General features: G+C 47.0%; 1 protein-coding gene across 2 annotated transcripts in view; it reads left to right on the top strand.

The window, feature by feature from the left end:
* Window positions 1–2,083: 2,083 nt before the first annotated feature.
* ABCA3 (ATP binding cassette subfamily A member 3) overlaps window positions 2,084–11,314 on the top strand; it is an 87,892-nt gene continuing 78,661 nt past the window's right edge. For both annotated transcript variants that reach the window (XM_073362876.1, XM_073362874.1), the window contains exon 1: window positions 2,084–2,173. The gene's annotated coding sequence lies outside the window, so the exon portion shown is untranslated. The remainder of the gene's footprint in view (window positions 2,174–11,314) is intronic.

The raw sequence follows: 11,314 nt of genomic DNA, 5'->3' as shown, positions 1-11,314 counted from the left end.
AATTTCCAAAGTACAGTAAAAACACCCATCTTCTATCAAATAAACACAGCTTACTTGCTCTCCCTTGAGTTCTTGTGTCTCCCCACCTCTGTCTCTCCGTCCCTGTCTCATTGTCTTTTAAAGTAGCCAGGTAATATTTTTTTCCTCCAATCTTTAAAGCCTTCTTCTCCATTGAGATTTCAGCCCTACTTTTCATCTTGGTTTTCTCCTGCAGTTCCTTTCCTCTCCTGCACTCATCTCTTTCCCCCATGTTGGCCAGTGGAGATGGGATGCTAGCTAGAAATGGGATGGGCAGCATAGAGGAATGGGCAGCACTTACTCACTGCACAGTTAAGTATGATTCATTCCACAAGGATCTGGAGTAGTAGTCTTGGAGAACCCTGGATTTTGGATGCACATATAGTAGAATCCCCATAATTTGGCCTTTCATCCACTTTAAGGAGATGTCACTTGACATCCAAATTGCTTTACTCCTCTTCACTCTTGTGGGCTCACTAAAGAGTAAGTGATACAGCTCCGCCACTGACCAGAGTCTCAGAGCTAATTATGGGTGTCCCTGCCCTGATATGCTAAATTTGGGGAGGGGAGGTATAGAGTGCCCCCCACACACTAGTGCACATGCACAGGAACATCCCTGATTTGACTGGCACTGCCCTGATGCACAAGCATAGGGCCAGTCGGTGCTGCTGGCAGAGCTGACTGTTCCAGAGAGTGGCATGTCTGCATGAGGCAGGGCAGAAGATAGATCCATCAAGACAATTGGACTCCTGCGGGTAAAAAGGGAGATTCCCCCTCACTAATCAACTTGGACAAGAAGGCAAAACTGATCAGAAAATGAAGTCAGGGCTCTTATGTCAGGCACCTGCTTGCTGCACCAACTGGAGAGCCACTATGCAGCCTGCAGTGCTTGCTAAAGGTCTACAGAGAGCACAAAGTGTCTGCTTTATGGAGCCTTCCCTCTCTGTGCAAAGGGCTGTGCTGGCTGCATGCCCATTGACCAGGCAGGAGATTTTAGCTTCTGCAATTCAACCCTCCCAAACTCCAACTTTCCAAATGCTGTCCTGGGGGAAAGAAAATGCGTCAGGTTCTCTTTGAGCGGGGAGAGCCCCAGCTGCTCCGTCTGGGCTTTGGATGAAAAGAGGGGGAATGGATGTCTTTAAGTAAGGAGGACAACATCTCTTCCAGGAGAAAACTAAGCCAGGGCTAAAGGTCCCTCTCTCTTAGGGAAGGGAGAAAGCGTTATGCTCTTGGGGAAGAGGGATCTGAGTGAGGATGAGAAGAGGCACTGAAGCAACTGGCTGAAAGAGGGGGAGATGCAAAGGTGCTGGTGTGGGGAGGGACTTAAGTGAGGAGCTAAGAAATAAAACAGCACTGAGCCACCTACACTACAGAGAGAGAAGCTGAGCTATTCTAATGCTACCCCACAACAATGGGACAGTTAGGGGATGGAGGCTGCAGAGGGGAGAAACATATTTATCTTAGTTCTCCCCATGAACGCCTAAACCAGGTAGATAAAATGCTGCTCGAGGTCAGGAAGGGTGTTTGCCAGCTGGTCTGAGCCCCCATCAGGAGCAGAGCTTGAGCCAAGCGCAGCCCAGTGAAACAGAGAGCCAAAGGGGCACAGGGAGGGAAGTAAAGGAAGCAGAGCCCCCCACCCCAAACACTGGGGGAGGCAACTAGGGAGGGGCACATGCGAGTTCCTCCAGACACAGGAGGGGGCCCAGGAGAGGCCGCAGCAGTGTGGCTAACTCCGGTGATCTCACGAAGAACCTCGTGACAGGGTGCTCAGCAAAGCCCTGGCACCTGGAGTCGCGGGATCTGGGGAGACTCTCCGCTGTTTTTGTTTTTAAATAGGAAATTTCCAACCCTGGCGGCTGGGCAGGAACCGAACCCGGGGAGGGCGTGGGAGCAGATAGGGCCAGCCCGGCACGGGGGCTGAGCTGTGTTGCCTGGCGGGGGGGTTGGCCGCTGCCCCCCTCCCCCGACGAACAAGCCCGGCCGCAGCAAACCCCCCCTCGGGTCACGTGACGAGATCCGGTCACGTGAGGCGGCGCCGGGATCAGCTGGCCGCCGAGCTGCCTGCCCCGCAGGGCCTGGGCAGAGCCGGGAGTGGGGATGGCAGCTGGAGCGGCCCGCGCGGGGCAGCACTGACACCGGCCCGGAGCGCTGCCCGGTAAGCGCCCCTCCTTCTCTCCTGGGGGCCCCTCGGCCCCCCTTCCAGCCTTCCCCGGGGGGTCCCCAGCCCCCTTCTATTCCCTCCAGCTTCCCCCGGGGGATCCCATCCCCGGGACCCCCCTTCCATTCCCCCAGCCTCCTGCAGTGGGACCCCTGGCCTCCATCTCCTCCCCTCCCACCCCCAGTTTACCCCTGGAAGACCCTGCTCCTCAGGCCCCAAGATCCCTTGTCTCACTCCCTTCTTCCTTCCCCCAACCTCGCACCCCTTCCCCCCGTCCTTGACCTTTTCCCTAGCAGCCTCAACCCCCCGCTTTTCCTCCTAGACCCTGAGTCTCACCCCCTTACCGTCCCCTAAAGCTACTCCCAACTCAGTTCTAATTGCCCTCCCATGTCTGCCCCCCCATGCCACCCCTGCACCTTAGGGGAGCAGCTCTGAGCTGGCAGCAAGGCTGGGGGGATATTCAGGATTCCCCCACTCTGAGCTCTTCACTCCCCCCCCCATGTCTTCCTCCTCTGTTCCTGTCCCCCCTACTCCTCCTTCAGCAGCAGGCCCGTTGCCCTATGGGGAATCCAAAGCATGGCAGGGCTTTTCCAACTCTAGTCCTTTGCTGTGGTTGGCACCGCATGATAGAGAGGATGGGGCCACTGTTGTAGATCAGCTTTGTAGCGTGGAATCCAGTCGGGACCCTGAGGGGGGGCAGATGGGCGGGACTCACACTTGCAGGTGTGTCTGCTTTCTGGGCAGGTGTGCAGCCCATTCTGTGGCTGCAGCCACCTGGAGCAGAGGCCACCTCAGCTACTGGGGTGTGCAGAGCTGTAAGAAGCCCCTGTGGTGGCTGAGACCTTGGCAGCTGGATGGGTGCTTTGGAGAGAAACCTGTGCCCGTTGTAAGGTTTGAATCTTCGTTCTGAATGTTTTATGTGAAAGTAGTACCTGGAGAGGGATCAGAAGAGGGGAAATAACTGGCCCCAGGGGGCACTCATTGAAGGGAGTCTCCTGGAGTTAATATTTTTAATTTTGAGGTGGGTTTAATGCAGGTGGAAGATACTAGCTGGCTAGTCCTGGAGGCTGAGTCCTCTCTTCATAGCAGACACAGTAGTGGCAGTGCAAGCTCCTGGGTGTCATCCTGCCACGTTGCTTACGGGATAATTAAGGCTCAGGGTTTAACTAAATCAACATTATATATTCTGGATTTTTTTTTCTTCAACAGCAAACATATTTTAACAAAACAAACATGAATTTTTGAATTTAAACATTCAAGTTTTTTTTTTTAAAATCAGGTTTGTTTTTGTTAAAATTCTTTAACTAAAATAGTTAAATGAAATATTAAAAAAAAAAAACAACCAAAAATTAAATCGACTGTGTCAGCCAGGTCAACGTGAGAAACTTAAAATATTGGCTTCTGCAGCTAACTCGTCTTCATTTTCCTGTTTGTTCATAATCTGGAAAAGAAAAACAAGCTTTCCTGCTTTGTCAGGTCCTAAATGATTTCTCGATTTGGAGTGAATTAGTCCAAAGGAAGAAAATATTCTTTCTACACTGGCTGAAGAAGCTATTGCTTTTAAAAGTGAGAATATAACTTCAACTGTCTCTGAATCCAAGTGCTTAAGTGACTTCCACCAGTTCACTGGTGTGACTTTCTTTAAAACATCATCAGCAAACATATATTTTTTGAATGGTTCTTATTCCCAAACTGGGTCTCTTTTACGGCCATTATAGGTTTTCTCTTCTAGTGAGAGAATGGTATGGTAGATCTCAAATCAATGAGGGCTACACTCAGAAAGACCTCAAGACTTCTGGAATATGCTGATCAAACAGTTTCACTTTTGTTTCTACTGCCTGTCCCTCCCTTCTCACATTTATCTCCAAACTTCTTCTCCTTGTCCAAATCTATTCTGCCCCCAACAATCTTCTATTCATTGAACTTTCTGAAACTTTGCACTTTTAGAGAGAGGTAAGGGATTGATTCTATATATACAAATTTGCAGAGGGACAATAGGGTTGAGGTCTGTTATTTCTCACCTTTATATATTATTTTTTTAATACCATTTTTGCTGTTAACTAGTATGTTATCTCTGGAGACACAAATCCACAGTTTGAGAACTGCAAAACTAAGCATCTCTGATGGTATCTTCTAGACTGAGCACGGAGTCCCATTGGGTAGACAGAAAGATTAACCTAAATAATCTCTATACAGAAGCCCCTGGAACCGCATATGATTGGGTCCCTAATCCATGAACTGTTGGAACTCCTTTACAAAACTTTTCTTAAACATTACATGAATATATTGTCTCATACTATAGAATTAGAATTTATAATCTCTATTCCATGATGAGAGATCTTAATGTATCTTAATTAAAAGTATCTTTAGATCAGATTTTTTCCTCAAAAAGCATTTTATCAAAAAATCTGATTTAAATAAAAATCTGTTTTTTGTTTTAATTTTTATTTTTAAATCATTGATTTTTATCCACCCTGTTAAGGCTTGTTCGGTGGAGATCGCCTCTAGGAGCTAAAGGGTAATCCTGTCTTTGTGGCCCATCCATTCCTTTGTTCTCTGGAGGTCTCTTATATGTTGGTACCTGGACTGGTACTCTCAGACTGGCCTTCAGAGCAGCCATCGGTTGTGTGTAACTTGACTATGGATCACCCCCTGTTGAATTTGAAAACCTATATCTACCCTCTTACGGCAGGAAGCTAACCTCATGGTTGTTCACCATCTATCTGCCTATGTTAGGTAGTGCACAGGTGGCAGAGAAAATAATCTGAATGTGTGACTGTGCGAGTGAGGGTGTCTCTAAGTCAAAATGGCATGCGTTCTTTGTCCCTTTCTTGCCTCTTTGCAGTCTTCATAATTATTGTCCTTTTACAAACACAAGTGTTAATGTTAGGAGTGGGTACAAGGTTTCGTGACTGGCAGTATAGCTGCCTAGTAGTAAATTCTAACTGGGAGCCTTCCCACTTCTATGAATTTTCGACTTTGGGCCCTGGCTGTAGTTCTTACTTGTGAACGAAGTTATGAGGCCTGGAATTACCCAAGGTTGCTGCTGCTTTTTCATTCTCTTTAAAACATGCTGCAGTGAGCAAAGTATAGTAGATGGGGCAGCAGAAGACTGAGATGGAGTTGGGGTTTCCTGGTGTTTTGTACGAGGGGAGAGTGTCTTTCTGGTACCACATTCCAGTCTCTGTGCTCCCACCTTGGAGAATGACCGGACCCCATTAGCAATCACCTGGCTTCTATTTCCAGTGTATATCTTTGTTTCCCAGCATGGGAAGCTTGCGGCTGCTGAACACTGGGGCTGTAAAAGCTGGGAGAAGCTTTGTTTTGTTGTAGCCCTACAGCGTGGGTGGCTTAAGTGTGACAGTGAAATTCCTGTCCTGTGCATGTGTGTGTAAAGGAGGTTGTGATGATGACACTGTTGATTTTCAAAGGAGAGTCAATGTGCAGCTTTTCCAGTACTACTTAGTGGTTATAGGATTGTATTGCTGTGGTGACTAATATATGTAGAGAAATTTTGGGGGTTACATTTCTTTGCTTGTTCACAGTTAGAAAAGATCCCTCATAATAATTATGAATGGGTAGCAAGGAGGGAAATATAGGGTAAACATGTCTTGACCTGCTTGACAAGCTGTCTTGACCTGAACTAAGTCAGTACACAGAAATGCTAGCCCTGGAAGCTGCACTTCCAGGAGTGATGGGAGTTGGCTGAAATAGCATTCTCGGGTACCTGCTTCTCATGATGCTGTCATAAGAGCGGCCAGTTTGGGCCAGACCAATGGTCCATCTAGCCCAGTATCCTGTCTGCCTGATGCTACAAAGGGAATGAGCAAAACAGGGTACTTGTCAAGTGATCCATCCCCTGTTGTCCACTCCCAGCTTCTGACGGTCAGAGGCGAGGAACACCCAGAGCACAGTTTTGCATTCCTGACCATCTTGGCTTATAGCCATTGATGGACCTATCCTCCATGAACTTATCTAGTTCTTTTTTTTTTAACACAGTCCTACTTTTGGCCTGGCAATGAGTTGCACAGGCTGACTGTGCGTTCTGTGAAAAAATACTTCCTTTTGATTGTTTTATACCTGCTGCCTCTTAATTTTATGCGGTGACCCCTGGTTCTTGTGTTGTGTGAAGGGGTAAATAACACTTTCTCCACACCATTCGTGATTTCATAGATCTCTATCATATCCGCCCTTAGTTGTCTCTTTTCCAAGCTAAAAAGTCCCAGTCTTTTTAATCTCTCCCCATATGGAAATTGTTCCATACTCCTAATCATTTTTGTTGCCCTTCTCTGCAACTTTCTAATTTACAGGTCCCAGTACCGATCCTCGGGGGACTGTCTACTATTTGCCTCTCTCCATTATGAAAACAGACCATTTATTCCTCCCCTTTGTTTCCTGTCTTTTAACCAGTTACTGATCCATGAGAGGACCTTCCTTTTTATCCCATGACTGCTTACTTTGCTTAAGAGCTTTTGGTAAGGGACCTGGTCAAAGGTTTTCTGAAAATCCAGGTACACTGTATCCTCTAGATCACCCTTGTCAACATGTTTGTTGAACCCCTCAGAGACTTCTAATAGACTGGTGAGGCATGATTTCCCTTTACAAAAGCCATGCTGACTCTTCCCCAACAAATCGTTTTCTTCTGTGTGTCTGATAATTCTGTTCTTCACTATCGTTTCAACCAATTTGCCTGGTACTCAAGTCAGGCTTATCGGCCTGTAATTTCCAGGATTGCCTGTGGAGCCTTCTTTTAAAAATTGGTGTCAAATTAGCTATCCTCCAGTCATCTGGTACAGAAATTAATTTAAGCAATAGGTTTTACATACCACAGTTAGTAGTTTGCAATTTCACTATTGAGTTCCTTCAGAACTCTTGGGTGAATATCATCATCTGGTCCTGATGATGTACATTAAACAGTAGGGCTGTCAAGCAACTAAAAAAAATTAATTGCAATTAACTGTGGTTTTAATTGCACAGTTAAACAATAATAGAATACCATTTATTCAAATTTTTTTTGGTGTTTTCTATATTTTCAAATATAGGCTGGGGGTGTGGGGCTCAGGGCTGGGGCTTCATGCAGTTAAAGTGTTAAATTAATGCATTAATTTTGTTTTCAGTTAATCGCAGGCATTACCTGCAATTAATTGACAGCCCTATTAAACAGTAATATCAGTTTGTTCCAAAACCTCCTCTACTGACACCTCAATCCGGGACAATTCCTCAGATTTGTCACGGAGAAAGAATGGCTCAGGTGTGGGAATCTCCCTCGCATCCTCTGCAGTGAAGATGGATGCGAAGAATTTATTTAACTTCTCCTCAATGGCCTTGTCTTTCTTGAATTCTCCATTAGCATGTCGATCATCCAGTGGCCCCACTGATTGTTTGGCAGGCTTCCTGCTTCTGATGTACTTACAATTTTTTGCTCTTTGTTTTGTGTCTTTTGCTAGTTGTGTTTTGGTTTCCTTTTTGGCCTGCCTAATTATACTTAAACTCTGGCAAGCCAGGTGTAAATGCTCTTTTGTATTTTCCTCAGTAGGATTTGACTTCTAATTTTTAAAGGATGCCCTTTTGCCTCTAACAGTCTCTCTTCGTCTGTATAGCCATGGTGCTGGTTTTTTGGTCCTCTTTCTATTATTTTTAATTCAGGGTATACATTTAATTTGAGCCTCTATTATGGTGTTTTTAAAAAGTTTCCATGCAGCTTGCCGGCATTTCACTCTTCTGACTGTTCCTTTCATTTTCAGTTTAACTAGTTTTCTCCTTTTTGTGTAGTTCCCCTTTCTGAAGGTAAATGCTCCTGCAGTGCGCTTTTTTGGGTGGTTTCCTCCCCCGCACCAAGGATATTAAGTTTAATTACATAGTGGTTGCTATTACTGAGTAGTTTAGCTATATTTGCCTCTTGGACCAAATCTTGTGCGCCCCTTATGACTAAATCAAGAATTGCTTCTTCTCTTGTGGGTTCTAGGACTAGCTGCTCCAAGAAGCCGTCATTACAACAGGCCGTGCAGCAGATCAATGAGACGGCATGGGTCTGGGTGAATGGCCGTGTGATTGGGAATAGGGGGGACTCCTGTAAATTTCAGGCAGGGCTGTCACTTGGCTTCTCTACCTGTTTTCCCTGTCTATAAAATGGGGATTATACTTGCCGGTCAGGAAGCTTATGGTAACTAGTTGATCGCTCTGACGACACAGAGTGCTGTGTAAGTGACAAAGCCCAGATTCTACATCCCGTTACTCACCTGCATCCACGCTAACTCCAGGCTTAGAACAGAGGGCACAGCTGGAGCCATACAAAATGTCTGTGAACTCAGATGGCCCATCCCTTTGGGCACAAATTCCCTCACCACTGCAAGATGAAAAGGCTCAATTCCTTGCTTAAAAGAGCAAACATTAGAGCCTCCCCCGAAGAGTGTCCTGATGAAATGACCAATATTTTAAGAGCAAGAGAACAGGCATTTTAGCAGGGAAGTGCCACTAAAGGGGAAATGAAGTGGGCTTTTTGTCTTAATAGCAGAGAGAAGAGCGTGAATGGGAGCCAGAGTGTTTGATTAGGGCAGGGTTAATTTGGCTTGGGCCCATTATTACTGCCATTCAGGAGTGTTGAGACCGCCTTGGATTGGGGCCATCTCTGGTTGTGGGGACTGCAAGTCCTCTCTGAAATGTCAAGTGGCTGATGGGATCTACACTCAGTCTTATCCCTTTGCTTTGATTTCGGTTTGTAACGTCTGATTAAAGTGTCCTCAGATGTGCTGCTCGCCCCCGTGGTCCAGGCTTGGGCTGCACTTGCTAACCCTTTGGCATGACTCAGTTTGCCACCCTCGACTCACTTCACCATGCTGCTGCAGGTTCCGGCATGGTGAGCGCTTACGCTACTGCAGTGCACAGAGCACAGCGAGCTTGTAACTTCACTTTGGGATTTCCTTCTGCCGCAAGGGCTGTCTCTGCCTCTGAGAGCAATAAACGCATTAGTTTCATACAAGGAGGAAATGTTTTCAAGCGAGTAAAAGATGCTGGCGCTAGAATATCTGCCATTGGTTTGGGAGCCAGTCTGTGCTGCCAAAGCTGGCCCAGCAGGATTTCCCAGCAATACCAGAGCTGGGCGGACAGAGTGTAAGGGCAGGGGTGACACGAGCTAGCAACTGGTGAAAGATGTGTCTTATTCTTCTAATAATTTAATTGCCTTAAACCCTCCTGTACAGAAATAGGGATGCAAACAAAGAATTCTACGCTGGTTCTGTTTTAGGACTATGTTAGTACAGAGCAATCAGAATAGTAGCGTGCTTTCAAAACAATTGAAGGTGAAAATGTTGGCAAGTTACTAGTGGTTCTGGGTTGTCTAGTCATGATTCAGCGTGTTGGTGAGTGGGGGCTTCAAGCTTTCGATGTCCAACGTGAGCCACCTTAAAGGGGCCTGACGTTCAGGAGGCCAGACCTCTCTGAAAGTCCAGCCTCCTTCAGGTGGCTCAGTGTGGGCCCATGAGATCACTAGTCACTTTTGAAAGCCTTGGCCAAAGGGCCTGCCGCCTTCGGTATGGTTCTTGGAATGTCTCAGTACGGGAATGAATAGAGGAGACAGCCCCTCCCCATTGTATTGGGTGGGAGGAGGGGAGAAAGAGGGCGTTCTGGGGGGTTAATATTAATGTTTTGATTCAAGTGTGTCCTTCCACCCTGTCCCTCCTCTCCTCTGTACAGGTAAGGCTAGCATGTGGTGTCTTACTGCAGCCCCACCCTGCTAATATGGGAACAAGGCGGGGTCTGGCATGCAGCTGTCTGATGTAGTCCTGCAGGTTGGGCTAGTTCCTACATTACACGGTTCTAATGCTTATCCAAGTGGGGGAAGGAGAAATGCTGATAAGGGAAACTGCCTTTTCCAGTCCTAGTTTCTATGGAAACAGGACATCAGAAGAGCAGAAATGCAGTAAGTGCTTTAAAATAATTGCCAGTTCTCAGAGCACATGGCCTGTTCTCAGCTTGCTCATCCACCTCTGTTGAGATGGCAACTGGAAGTGGCCAGCCCCCAAAACAAGATGCTGCAGAAGAAGAGCACTAGTATATCCAGGCAGCCTGTGTTTTAACCACTGCGTTCTCTAAATCAGGGGTTCTTAACCTTTTTCTTTGAGCACCCCCCCACCCCAGCATGCTATAAACACTCCACTGCCCAGCTGTGCCACAATTTGTTTTTCTGCATGTAAAAGCCAGGGTCAGTGTTAGAAGGTAGCAAGGAGGTCAATTGCCCGAGGTCCCATGCCACAGGGGACAGCACAATGCAAAGTTGCTCAGGCTACAGCTTCAGCTCCTGGTGGTGGGGCTCAGGGCCCCAGGCTGCAGTCTCATGCAGGGGGCTTTGGCTTTCTGCCCTGGGCCCTAGCGAGTCTGATGCCAGCCATGCTTGGCGGACTTCCTGAAACCTGCAGGGCCCCGGACCCCTGGTTGAGAACCACTGATCTAGATCTCCTCTGAACTGGATTAGACAACATGGCCGCTAATAACCTGGGGTCAATCCAGGCTACCTTTCCCAATATTGCTTGCGCTAGTGAAACGGTGGGAAATGCGAAGAAAATGGACGGTGCAGATGCAGCTTCTGTGATAGACCTTCTGTCTTGGTGTTTGAGTGTTGACATTACTGGTTCCTCAAGAAATATCTACACACGTTTGGGTACCAGAGGCTCAGCTCTGGTAGTTCGGGTGTTGGAGAATGTGTCTCAATTTCATCTCTATTCCCCTGAACTTGGTGGAGTTACGTTGAGGATGGATTTGGCCCCATGGACTTAGATTTTCTCACCCGAAAGACTGGGGTATCTACACTGTGCATTGAGAGCATCTCTGTGAGAGAATGTTATTGCCCAGCTCTCCTTGCTGAAGCAGTAATGTTTTCTCTTCCTCTGGCTTTTTTATTTAGGAAATCAGTCTCATCTTCCAGAGCTTAGTGCTAAGGTCAGGGCGAACAGTGTTCCTGGCCAGTAACTTGACCCATAGTGCACTGAAGCTGCAAAGCAAGTGTGTTCACATGCAAATTCTATGGTGTCCTCCTGCAGCGTTACTCTTGTGCCTGAATGTTGCTAGGTCACTTATGGTTGCTTTGCAAGGAAGATGCTCCTGGCTCTGCTGTTGGGGAAGAAGATGCTGATTGAGAGTCTC

Source organism: Lepidochelys kempii, chromosome 10, assembly GCF_965140265.1.
Source record: "Lepidochelys kempii isolate rLepKem1 chromosome 10, rLepKem1.hap2, whole genome shotgun sequence".
NCBI classification, from domain to species: Eukaryota; Metazoa; Chordata; order Testudines; family Cheloniidae; genus Lepidochelys; species Lepidochelys kempii.
The sequence above is the reverse complement of the archived record's forward strand: the minus strand, read 5'-3'. Positions and strand labels throughout refer to the sequence as shown.